This window comes from Felis catus, chromosome B1, assembly GCF_018350175.1.
Source record: "Felis catus isolate Fca126 chromosome B1, F.catus_Fca126_mat1.0, whole genome shotgun sequence".
Lineage (NCBI taxonomy): Eukaryota > Metazoa > Chordata > Mammalia > Carnivora > Felidae > Felis > Felis catus.
The window spans coordinates 162,404,592-162,418,320 of NC_058371.1; the positions used below are offsets into that span (position 1 = coordinate 162,404,592).

A 13,729-nucleotide genomic window follows, 5' to 3' on the forward strand; every position below is an offset into this window, starting at 1 on the left:
AGAAATAAACTTGCTGGGTAGAATACTCTTGATTGTAAGTTTTTTTTCCTTTTGGCACCTTAACTATATTGTGCCACCTCTGGCCCTTCTGGCCTGTAAAGTTTCTGCTAAAAAATCAGCTGACAGTCCTTTGGGGATTCCCTTGTATATAACCAGTTTTTCTCTTGCTGTTTTTTAAGATTCTCTTTATCTTTCACTGGTGACACTTTGATTATAATGTGTGTTGGTGGGAGTCTTTGGGGGTTTATCTTACTTGAGAGACTCTGTGCTTCTTGGGCTTGGATGTCTGTTTCTTTCACCAGGTTAGGAAAGTTTTCAACCATTATTTCTTCAAATAGATTTTCTGTCCCTTTTTCTCTCTCTCCCAGTGTCTCAGAAATGTTAGTGTGGCTTAGTTGTCCCTTAAACTATTCTTTTTACATTATTTTTGCTGGGGTTCCTGGGTGATTCCGTCGGTTACCCTCAGTCTTGATTTGGGTTCAGGTCATAATCTTACGGTTTGTGAAATCAAGCCCCCTATCAGGCTCTGTGCTGATGGTGTGAAGAGCTGCTTGGGATTCTTTCTCTCTCCCTCTATGTCCCTCCCTTGCTCGTGTTCACTCTTTCTCTCTCTCGAAATAAACAAACATGAAAAAAATTATATTTTTTCTTTTTCTGTTTTGATCGTGTGAAACATTAATTGCTACTATCTTCCAGATCACCACTCCATTCTTCACCATCTAATCTGGTCTTGCTTCCCTCTAGTGTATTTTTCATTTCAGTTATTGCTTTCTTCATCTCTGTTTCTTTTTTTTTTTCTGTCTTTTTGTTGAAGTTCTCACTGTATTCATCCATTACTCTCCTGAGTTCAAAGAGCATCTTTATGACCGTTACTTTGAACTCTTTATCTGGCACGTTGCTTATCTCTGTTTTGTTCTTTTGAGTTTTTGTCTCGTTCTTTACTTGGAACGTTTCCCTCTGTCCCCTCACTTTACCGAATTGTGTTTCCATATATTAGGTAGATCAGTTACATCTCCCCGTCTTAAAGAAGTGGCTTTATGTAGAAGGTGTCCTGTGGGGCCCAGTAGTGCAAACGCTCCTAGTCACCCAAGCTGGGTGTTCCCAGGGTATCCCCTGTGCAGACTGCATGCACTCTTCTGTGGATGGGCCACAACAGTTATGGGTGCACTAGTGAGCTGGGCTGGCTAAGAGACCCAGTCGTGACTGCTTGTGAGCACAGCTGGCTGTGAGGTCTGGCTGTGACGGTTGTAGGTGCTCTAGTGTGTGGGGATGTCCCCCAACACCTCCCCCCAACCTCCCCATACTGCTTGGAGGGGGCTCCAGTGATGGCTGAGGCTGCCTGCCAGGTGTGGTGGGATGGGGATCATTCAGGAGGGGCTCTGGCTGGGGCAGGTGGGTTGAGCACGGTGAGTTCTCAGGGGGACACTGGGGGTGGGACAGGTGTTGCTAGCACAGTAGATAGAGGGCATCAGAAATGGCTCTGCGAGTGCCAACCCGGCTAGGTAGAAGGGGAGTTAAAAAGAAAAAAAGTGATGCCCCCTAGCACTTCATTCCCCAGAGAATGTTCCGGTAGATCCCTGCCCCTCTGGCACATGCCCTGAAATTAGTCAATGGATCTCCTTCATGTGTAGCCCAGGTGCTTTTCAAACTGCTGCCTCTGTGCTGGGACCGGAGTGGTGAGACTGAGACTGCTCGTGTGCCCATTGAGGCCAGAGTCTCGGCTTCCTACTAACGTCCGGCTCTCTTGGACCTGAGCGCCACTGGTTTCCAAAGCCACACGTTATGGGGGTTCATCTTCCCGGGGTGGAAGGCTCTTCGTGCTCAGGGAAGGCCTCTATGGTTTGATAGCCCTCCCGTGCGCAGTTAGCTGGGTCTAGGCTATGGTCCTGACTAGACTGCATCTCTGCCCTCCGACCTGTTTCAGTGTGGTGTTTTCTTTATATCCTTGGTTGCGTAAAACGCTTTCCTGTGAGTCTTCTCATTTTCAGAGATAGTTGTTCTAAATGTAGTTGTAGTGCTGGCTTGTCTGTCAGAGGAGGTGAGCTCAGGATCTTTCTCCTTGGCCCATCTGGATTCTGCCCCCAGCTACGTTTCGTTTTCTTTCTTTTGTCTTTTCTTTTTTTTCCTTTGTCTTTTCTTTCCTTTCTTTCTTTCTTTCTCCCCCCGTCCCACCTCTCTCTTTCTCTCTCTCTTTCCTTATCTTTCTCTCTCTCTTTCCTTATCTCTCTCTCTCTCTCTTTCTCTCGGTCTCTCTCTCTCACTCTCTCGGGCTCTCTCTCTCTCTTTCTCTCGGTCTCTCTCTCTTTCTCTCAGTCTCTGTCTCTGTTTCTGTCTCTCTCTCTCTTTTTCTTTTTTTTTAAATTATTTTTAGGGAGAGCACACGTGGGGGAAGTAGAGGGGGACAGAGAATCTGAAGCAGGCTCTGCACTGACAGGCTGACAGCAGCGAGCCCGATGTGGGACTCGAACTCGCCAACCGCAAGATCGTGACCTGAGCTGAAGTCAGACGCTCAACCGACTGAGTCACCCACGTGCCTCTAAGTTTCATTTTCTATTACTTTAGAATGATGAGTTATCTAGTTTACAAAGAAGAGCTTGCTCTGGATATTAATTTATTCCACAAACATTGGGAGCCTTCTATGGAGCCAGCTGCCGTAGAAGTAAAGATGTTAAGCTGCACCCTCTACTGTTAAAATGCTCACAATTTAACTGGGGACGTTGAGGAATTTCTAACTGAGAAATGCCAGAAGCTCCAAAGGTTCAAAAGAGAAGGACAATTTTATCCTGGGGCTTATGAAAGCCTTTTAAGAAATGACCTTTTAGGCTGGGTCTTGAAGTGGAGTAGGACTTTGTTGGGCAGAGGAAAGAGGGGAAAGGGAATTTCGAGCAGAGACTAGCACAGATAGAAAGGCACAGAGATGGTTGCAATTCCTGTCCCGAGCAGGACAGGTCGGGTGGGGCTGTGATCGCTGAAGCCTGGGGGCCAGTTTGTACTGTATCTTCACCAGCTGCTTGGCCAACGCTTTCCATTAGGCTTTAAATTTCATTCTGAAAGTAGTCCTTCTAATATGAACTTGCAGTATTTGGTTTCCCCACTTAGTGCCAGGGATCGGGGGGTTGATTGTTGGGTAATTAAGACACAAGAATTCAGGAATATGGAAATCGCTTCCAAGTAGCTGTTGTGTCTTGCTTACATAGCAACCAGTACTCATCGTTTTGCATCAACATTTGCAAATTCCCCAAATTGGATTTCTGATATAAACAAGGGGATGAACACTTAAGAATGTGTCCAGTGACTGGGTTCTTTGTTTGTTCATGTTACCATTGATTAGAAGAAGTTTCTTGCCCAACAGGACTTAAATTATCCTGGAATCTTTATTAAATTTTTGTTTGTTTGTTTCCTAAAAAGTCTCCAAACATGCTGTATAATGCTTTTCCTTCAGGCAACTTGCAAACAAATGACCTATATTTTAAAAATCAAATGTCAATAACCAAGCAATTATTTTGATTAAATAATAATTGGATACTGGCAATTTGCACAGTCCAATTTGCAAATTACCCCTTACCCATTTTATTAAATGATAGGGTACAAGCTAACCCTGATCAGGTGGTATTTCCTAAAAATGTGAGTGCTAACAAAGAACTTCATTATTTTAACCATCAGATCAGCTTGCCATTGTCTTCCCCCAGTCACCCCCTTTCCTGGCATTCCACATACTCTCCCAGAGAGGGAGAAGCTTTCAGCCACAGGGTAATAGCATCGCCTACCATGCTTTTTAAATTTATTTATTTTTTAACATTTATTTATTTTTGGGAGAGAGAGAGAGCACGAGCAGGGGAGGGGCACAGAGGGCGACAGAATCCGAAACAGGCTCCAGGCTCTGAGCTGTCAGCACAGAGCCCGATTCTGGGCTCAAACCCACAAACCACAAGATCATGACCTGAGCCGAAGTCGGACGCTTAACGCACTGAGCCACCCAGGTGCCCCAACCTACCATGTTTTTGATTCAAGAAACTTCCTGATTCCATCCATCATTAAGAACTTATGAACACTGGAGCTATCTCCATCCACCAGCCTGACTGACTGTTCTCTCCCCATGGTGATGGCCAGGGAACTTTGACTGAGGGTCAGAAATATTTCTATGATTTGCTGAGGTCAAAGCAGAGCTGGAATTGCAGCCAGGAAGTCAAGCATCTTTGTGTGTGGTTCGCTCGATAGGCTAGTTTGGGCTGAAAGCAGGTACTGCAAAAATAGGAGGTGGGAAAAGACGTCTGTTTGACTCTTCTTGGCTTACCAGCTGTATGGTTTTGGGCAAGAGACAGAGCTTTTAATTCATTTTCTTCAGTGTGTAAGAAAGGGGAATCACATCCCACACTGAGTGGCTATGGAAGTTTGAAATGAGCGTGAAAGAAGAGTGAGGGCGTGTGAAGGCCCTGTGGCTGCAAACAGCCCTAAAGCGTAGATTCCTATTTGCGCAACACAGGAGAGCTTTCTGGAAACATCCAAATCCAGCACAGATCCCACCTATACACCCTAAGAGTCCTTCCACATGAGACCTTTAGATCACGCATAGGTTAGAAGAAAGCACCCCCTTGGCAAGTGGACAGAGCTTCCCCCTCCCAAAGAAAGGGCCCCTTTCTCTTGGCCGTTGTATCCTCTGCTGACACTCAGCTCAGAAAGCAGAGCACTAGCTGAATGTCAGCCCCCTGAACCCTCCGTTGACCCCCTTTGTGCAGGAGCCAAACTGTCCAACTATGTTTATTTCCCCTAAACCTTATAATCTCCTCAGAAATGCAATTAACTTTCCAGGAATTGGATTGGTCCTAGAAGTAACATTTACTGATAGAAAGACATGGGCGTAAAGCCAGACAGACATTTTTCATGTTTTGATCTGCCATTTACTAATCGTGTTAGAATGAATGACTTCAAGGAAAAGCATCTTGGTGGTCTTGTTATGTGACCTTGGATGCGTGACTTAGCATCTCTAAATCGGTTTCCTTATCTGTACAATAGAGAACACCCACACGTGCGTCTCCAGAGTTAGTGATGAGTATTAAATGTGAACGATACCATGGATGAAAGGGTAGCATAGGGCTCAATAAATGTTCTTTTCCTGGAGTGCCATTTCTTCTGCCACTTCCAGATTTGGCTCTTTGGTTATTTCTGGGACAGGAGATCTCACTCTTGATCACTAGCTCTTCAAATCACAATTTCAACAAGATCATGGTTTCAGAGCTAACAAGGTCCGATGAAAACCTTGTTGACTGTCATTTCAAAACAGGGATAAAAACACACTTCAGCTTAAACCTTAGGACTCTTATCAAACCATGTCTTCTCAAAACAAAGCAATACTATTGACATTAAGGGAGTAGACATTAGCCAAATCTGGTTTTCTGGTGGAGGAAAGACCCTTATCCAAAACGGCAGTATTATGTAATCTAATTGATGGTCAATTTAAGAATAGGCTGGCCAGCCGGATTACAATTAAGTTACTAGAAAAAGTTGTCCTCTGAAAAGCAGTTCTCAGTATCCTAATTCACAAAATCCTCTACTGTAATTGACCAAATCCTCTGTCATCGACAGGCAGGCAGGAAGATGGGGAAACATGTGTCAATGTATTTTGGGACAATTGGCAGAGTAAAGTGAGGCACTAATTGTTTCGAGAATCTGAAACTGCCTGAATCCACAGTGATTTCTGCAACGTTTTGGGGTCTGTCCTCATTCAAACAGGCCAAAACTAACCTTCCAAGTTCACCTATGAAGCAGAAAATTAATGGTCTCCTTCTAGTAGACCACTGATGTTATGAGATGTGCATATTTTTATTTGAAAACTAACTGTACCGCTTGAGATCCTAAATTTCAAAGTTCAAAGTATAGGGGTCTTTCTCTATAATAATACTTTTTCTTTGCTAGGAACATAATCCCATGGCAAGGTGGGTATTTCCTTGGAAGATTTCTAGAGGGTCCTGTTGTTTAGTCTAGCTGGAGGTCTACTTGATTATTTATCTGCATATTATGACAAAAACTCCTATTATTTACATCTTAATACAAATATAAAATATCTAGAAGAGTTCAGATCCAAGGGATGTTAGCACCAAATTCCATCACATAAAGTTGTAGGTCCTTGCATTTTATGATAATACTCTGTAGCTTCACTTCTAAATCTCTTGCTTCTATTTTTGGTAGATGGGCAAAAGCTTGATTTGAACAACCTGAAGTCCACTTGTCCTAATAAATCTGGGAACTCCATTTATTCCCTCTAGAATAATTGGACAGATTAAAATGTTTGACCTCAGTGGTTTCAGTGCAGTTCTTTGGTGATAGATTTTAGTCGTGAATAGGTTGAGTGATAAATTGGATGGTTGGCAAGTGGCCAAAGTTTAAGTTTCATTTATGGGTTTTTTTTTTTTCCTATTCCCTTTCTTTGCTTTCTCTTCCCTAGGGATGGTTGAATTCCTAGAGAGGTAAAATGAATAGGAATCAAATGGATTGAAACCCAAAAGGCAATCTTAGAGCCCACAAGTGACAAAAAGTAGGAGCTAGGGCCAGATTCAGGATTCAGCACGGGTAAGAGGAGTCAAAACTAAACACTGACGTTTTGAAGGGTCAGTAGTAACGACAGAACCTTTAACATGTAGGCAAACCCTAAACTCTGTTTATCAAAAATCACTAAGAACACATGCTGAGCAGAGTAGGACTTTAAGACATTGACTCACCTCGAGGATCTTAGAATCTTAGCATTCATGGTCTGTGAGTGTGTTGGAGAAGCAAGTATGGAAACGAATGATAAAGTAGGGGACGTTATTAAAATTATTTCAATTTTTACATAAAAGTGCCAAGCCAAAATCTATCCAGCTTTATTAAGGATACTTTTGACAAACAGTCATGGTATTTCAGGTAGGACGTAGGCAGAAAGGATTGTTAACAGTATACAACCTTCCAACTTCCTTCTTCAATGAACTACCAAAATCAGAAAGGCTATAAAACCCATGGAATAGGGTAACATTTTTACATAAGTAGTTGGAATCAAGAATTTACTTGTTGAAATCTTCCTGCTTCATTATTCAATAAGTGTTCATCAAGAGCCTGCTATTTATCACACACTCAACATAACTCCCAGTAGAGATTTATCATTTTAGGCTTACGGTTAGAGCTAAAAGAGAATCCAGTAGGTTCTATTTAAAGGTTTTAGCCACTTAAGGTAATAGGGAAAAAAAAAAAAAAACTTGAATGGCTTGTTGAAATTCCTAGGAATCCATCATTGTGTTTATTGAAGTGGTATCTCAACTGATCCCTTGAGTTACTTATAAGTGTTGGGAATATTTCATGATCATGTTGGCTAGCCTTTGAGGGGTGGTTTGCCTGGTTATACCTTAATTATATCATGCAAGTAAACAAAACTAATAATTCAACTGCTAGCGTTTCAGATGAAACTTATTTGTGCCTCCTTATGCTACTTATGGTAGCCTCCCACACATACTATGGATAAGCGAATACTGTCCAGGGGAGGAGGTGGCAGTGAGTCAATTTCTCCCCTTATCCAAGTCCAGATGATTTCAGCACAGAAAGAAACCCTATGGTACCTCGTTCCCTGGGGGGACAACACAACCAAGTTCTACTACCCCAGACTTTATCCTAGACCATTCTCTGCACAGCACTTAAGGAGGGATGAGGGAGAGGACTCAGCTACCCTGCAGACAAGGACACCTGGCCACCCAGACATCAACGATGAAATGGCTTCAAGAATTCACATGGCAGTGATTGGTCAGTGGGCAGATTGTGCAAAGCAGATTGTGTAATTCAATCAATTAAAATTTGTGAGACGGGAAGGATTGGGCTAGTAGTTCTCAACCGTGGCCACACGTTGGGCTTGCCTGGGGAGATTAATGAAAACACCAATGTTTAGTAGACCCACCCCAGAGATTGATTTAAGGGGTCTGGAGTACCTGATAGGCTGGATTTTAAAAATCTTCTCAGGTCATTCCATCGTTCAGCTAAGGTTGAGAACCACTAGGGGAGTAAGCATGTTGATGCACTGTTTAACAATCTATCTCAAAAACCTTAAATGTGCATCTACTTGGTCTTGGCCCGGCTATGGAAAAGCAACACAAAAGCAAATACATACGTACTTGCACGTCTGTGCATTGAAAAGAAATTGGAAGGATAAACCGATTAGCACGAGTTTTAATTGGGGATAGAGTTAAGAGGTTGTTCTCGCTTTTCTCTATTGTCAAAAATATCTTCCATGAACCTCTGTTGTCTTTTGAAATTAAAGACCATTTACATTTGATTCTAATAACACGAAGAAGCATTTCATGAATGCATCCTGTCTTCACCCCTGTATGCAACACATGATCTCAGGAAGTTTTGATCTAGTCAGAGAAACACATCACTCCGTGTCGATATGTAGTAAAACACTGAGGTCCTGGGGTAAAACTAGTTCCTACTATACTTGTTTGCCTGCCTGTCTTCCTTCTGTGCTAGATTGCTAACTAAGAGGGAAGTCTTGTGAGCACCTAGCCTTGTGCCTTACATTTGGTGGAACCGAATGCTCACATATTTGTGGAACGAATGAATGAGAGAAGAGAGATTCCCCTGCCACCTCCATGGAGAAAGTGGGATTAGGGGCAGGTCTTGGGGAAATGAGTTGGATTTGTTTGAACGGCAGCCACTCCAGGTGGGGAGCCAGCTCAAACAAAAAAAACCTGTGGGAGAGGCCCGGGTGACGTGAGGAGGGACAGTTTGTAGTGTGCTAGGCTGCAGAGAGCCTTGTCTAGAGCAGCGACTGTGCCCAAACAGAGGAATCGAGCAGAGTGATAATCAGAGGGGGGCCTGGAAAGAGAGATGGAGAAAGGAGAGGCTTTCCGTGACCCTAGAAGTAAATAGTAGAGCCCCTCACTTTCCCTTCCGTCCATTTGCGTAACACAATTTGGGGGAAAAGAAATCTGATTCACAGGACAGGAAAGGTGATTTCCTTCCGATATGTTGAAAGAGAAGAGGAAGCTCAATTAGCAAATAGAAACTGGCTGATAAAGTAGAATTTTTGCGTGTGTTTCATGCAAAACGATTCGTCACAAGAGGGCCAAATATCTTTGCATGACACGTCCTCAAACAGAATGAGGGAGAACACACTTCCTCAACATCCGAGTGCCCCGTCGTATGTCCAGGAGGCCTCCTGACACCCAGCTCAGAAGGGGCTCGGAGGAAGTCCAGCATTTCATAGTTTCCCTAAGAACCGGGATGGAATGCACATTGAGGAATGAAGGAAATGCTTTAACATGTCGTCTGGCAATGATTTCCCCTCGAATGCCATACCGTCTTCTCCCGCCCCCACCTGCGTGCCAAGCCGTCACCTCTGGACAGGCGCTGGGGTTGTGCAGGCTTCACAAAAACTCGAGGTGTTCAAAAAAGACTCCTCTTGAGCAAATGGAAAGCTAGGCTGCTTTCAAAGCCAGCCTGAAAACCTCACTGGGCAGCAGTGATATTTACAAACCCTCACCACTATGAAATCCACCCTTTCCCAGTTACCCTAAAAACATTTCCTAGTCGATCCTGAAATAGAAAAGTACAGTTGATCCATAGCCCGCTTTCCCGAAAATGAGAAGCTAACCTTTAGTTAGTTCCAAGTGTTTTAAAGGTAGAGATGATCATTCTGAATGGAACCGAGAATTGCACAGACCAAATGTTAACCAAAAAAGACAACCTCCCCCTTCACCCCCTCCCCCCCCCCCCCCACCGCCACCACACACACACCCTCAATCCATGGACAGAAAGCTCAAATCATCTGTGGCATGCGAACTGTCTGTTCCCTCCCCCAAAGTGTTCAGGAAAACAACTCTGTGACCCCGAAGATGCAGGAGACTCAGGGAATGGATAAACTATTCTGACGTCTCTGTGAGGAATTGACCTGGCATCTGGACTGTGCCTGAGCCCTCAGCCATCCCTCATTAAGCACTGTCAAGTTCACATCTGGCTGCGGCTTTAGAACCCTGAGCATCACCCCAGGGAGCAGCACTGGTATTTATCAGGCACTGCTGGCTATCGGCTGGGCTCTTCCTAACTGAACAGTGGAGTTGATTCTCCTGGTGCCTGGAAGCTCTGGAATTTCACGCGGTTTGGACGTGCAAGGTGCTGTACCAAGTCAGCAGTGAGGGTGGCCCTGTGGACCCCCTTCTAAGAGGGTGTCATGTGAGTACGTGCGGGGAGGCACCCGAAACCACAGAAGCCCCACCCAACTCGCTTCTGTTTCTGTGAAATCGTGGCAAAAATCGATGACGGTGACGAGCGTATTATTTGGAGTCAGAGCTCTGACTTTAGGTTCTGTCTCTGCTACTTGCAGGGTGAGCGGCTCATCCTGGTTTACTTGGGGGGCTCACCTGATTTTAACACTGGAACCCCCTCATCCCAGGACCCCAGTCAGTCCTACGCAAACTGGGATGGCTGGCCACCTTAGCGACTAACTGCTTAACCCTGGGCAAGTGAACTTTTGGATTAAGTTTCCGCATTCGCAGCATGGGGATGATACTATTCTCTACCCCATTATGTTGTTGGGAGGGTTGAACGAAAGCGGGTGAAGGGCTTAGGGCTGCCTGGCCCGTGTCAAGGGCTATGTGTTTTAGTTATTCCAAGAATAACTGGACAGCTACAGGGTTTAAATCGACGTCGCAATCCCAGACAGAGGAAGTATGTTTGACTTTCAGCTCCTTGGTTTACTGCTGTGTCCTCTTGGATAAGTTACTTAACTTCTCTGAGCCTCCTTTTCCCCATTTGTAAAATGGAACAACTATCATCCAGCCGGGGCGGTATCTTGATGGCGTAAGCCACAATACCATGCCTGGTGAGAAAGACCAAGCACGCAACAAATAACCCCTCAGGTGGTTGCTGTTCTGGCTTGCTCTCAGCAGGGAGAAGATGTGCTCCCAGCCAGCATGGGCTGCGTGGGTCTGCCTCTTTTCTCCTTCTGGTAGTACCCGCCTACCTGCCGGGGATCCATTCCCAAACCCGGACTGGAAGCCTGAGATTGCTGATGGTACCAAACCCTGTCTGGGCTGTGTTCTCCTGACATCCATACCTAGGAGGAAGTTTCACTGCTACATCAGGCCCCAGTTAGAGCGCAACAACTGATCATAACAGAATTGAACCGTAACCACCTACTGTCATTTATGTGAATGGCCTCTCAGATTCTTGTACTCCACTCCCCCTTGTTCTTCGTGCGACGATGTCCGATGGCGAAATGCCTCTGTGGCGCCGTGAGGTGAATGGCGTGGGCGTGGTGGCCTAGCATTAGGCCACTGCTAACCTTGTAACTATATGCCGGAAGGGGGGTTCTGCTTCCTGGCTCCAACGACGAGGGCTGTGTCTTTATACTGCACATTTGAATCTGAGTGCCTGGACGAAGGGGCTCTCTCTAGAAAAGGAGTGAATCCCTTAGAGGTGCTCGCATACCCTGACAAGATCCTTTTAAGCCTCTGCCTCCGGGGATGCTGGGGGCCACACCTATTCTCAGAAATAACTAGGTCTTTTTAGAGAGGAAGAATGGCAGGGAGACAGCACGTCCAAGGGCACGTGGGGACCACGGTACCTGCTCCCCCCACACACTAACCCACCGAGAGTACCCTACAGACACGGCCTGTTGATGTGGCGGAAGTGAAGCCATATGGCGACGCGAAGCTCCCTGCTCCTCCTGTCAACTGCAGGCCTGAAGATGACCGCAGGGCCACACTTGCCAGCTCCTGCTGTTTCCATCGGTCATAGCCCGCTCAGCAGCTGACCGTGAACGGTATCTGCAGTAAAGAATACAAGGTTATACATAACCTGCTCCTAAGGTTCCTTGCTTTCTCCCTTCCTCCTACGTTGCCGTCGCTCCGAATCCTCAGCCACCAGGGGCATGGTATCTTCTAGCACTGGGGTGCATGCCTCAGTTAAAAGTCTTGGGTTAGAATGTCAGTGCCTCTACTTACCAGCTGTGTGACCTTAGGAAAGTTACTTAATCTCTCTGTGCCTTAATTTCTCACTAGCAAATGACGGTGGGGATCTTCCTCACTGACATGACGCGAGGACTACGTGGGCTAATACGTGTAAACCATGTAGAATAGCGCCTGGTCCACGGTAAGGATACTGTAGGTGCTGGCTGTGACTATGTTATTCACCTGTGAGTTGAGAATTGAAGCCTACAAAGATGTAGCCACAGATGGTCTTCCCGACCTAACGCTGTAAACAAATAGAAAAAATAGAAAAGGAGAGCCATTCGCATGAGGTTACAGAATATCTGCTTCTCGCCTGCCTCCCCCAAAACAAAAACTGAGCCGGTGCAGAGACTGGCCAACTGTTTCTAACGTCTGCAGGCAGTGGGTGATCTCCCCCATAGGTCAGTGTAGGAACCGATCAGCATCTTGGGTAAACTGAGTCAAGCGTGCTTGCTCGAGTTGTCGCTCGGGCACCTGTGTTTCCTGAGCCAGTTCTACCGTAAAAGCACCCTGCCCCTCTCCCCACTTCCCCGTGCCCAAGAGGCCGGCGTTACAGCTGCCCAAAGCTTGGCCTGCGTTTCCCTGTTGCTTTTCAGTGTGTTTTTAATTTTCCCTTTCTGGTATTCATTAACAAGTGAGGCAGGGGTGGTTGGAATTGCTGGGGACATTTTCCCTAGTGGTTTGGAGGCAGACGAAAGGGACTAATGAGAGGAAGGAGTATGTGGTTGGTGGTGATGTAAGAAGTCCATGGGCTCCCCAGGGTAAGGGCCTTTCAGGCTCAAGTTCATACTCAGGGTCTAAACGAACTCCCAGAGGGTGGGCCTGACCAACTGATGACCTCTTTTACTTATTAACTGATGTTTACTTCACTCGTGGCTACACAAAAGTGCTAATGACTTTTTTTCACTGGTGGTTTCTGATAGCTTTGTGAGCGACCACGTAATTTGATCCCAGGGAACGTGGGTTTTAACTTCAAGGAGGAGAAAAAGGCATCCAAAGAAGGAAAAATGACTTTACCTAGCATTCTTAGACCAAAGAGAGATTATTTAAGAGGCTACAGGCATACTGAATGAAATACAGAAAGTTTCCAGTCTGAATTCAGGAAGGAAGTTCCCTAAGGAAGTCCTGTGCTCGGGACCAGGCTGCCTGAAAACCAAAGGAATCATATTAATAGAAGTTGTGTTACTGTTACTTGAGTCTTTTCCAAGTAACGTGATCAGGATTAATTCGCAAGGGTGGGTCCTGCTCGAGGGTGGGCTCAGGGAGCTCAGATGGGACTGTTTTGGAAGCTGATGACTGACGCATTTATTTTTATCTTGGGCACAACGATTTCTAGTGCTGTGCATTAAGAGGATCATGAAATATTAGTTATCATGTATTTAAAATATACAGCCCGCCTTCTTCGAAGAATAGAAGGCAGCCTGCAACAAATAAAGCACATCTGGGCCAGCACGATTAAAAAGTATAAACAGAAAGCATCAAATAAAAGGAGCAAAAGGAAAAACACAGTGCAGGGCACTATGCTAAGTGAAATAAGTCTGACAAACACAAATACCGTGTGATCTCGCTCACATGTGGAATATTAAAAAATAGAGATAGAACAGATGGGTGGTGGACAGGAGGGGGTGGGTGGGTGTGTTAAATGGACGAAGGGTGTGAAAAGGTGCAAACTTCCAGTTATAAAATAAGCATGGGGATTCACTGTAAAGCATGGGGACTATAGTTAATGATGCCGTATCGCATACTTAAAAGTTGCTCAGAGT

General features: G+C 45.2%; 1 protein-coding gene across 5 annotated transcripts in view; it reads left to right on the forward strand.

Annotated features, from left to right (window-relative positions):
- LNX1 (ligand of numb-protein X 1) overlaps positions 1-13,729 on the forward strand; it is a 184,067-nt gene that overhangs the window by 122,100 nt on the left and 48,238 nt on the right. The window lies entirely within an intron of this gene.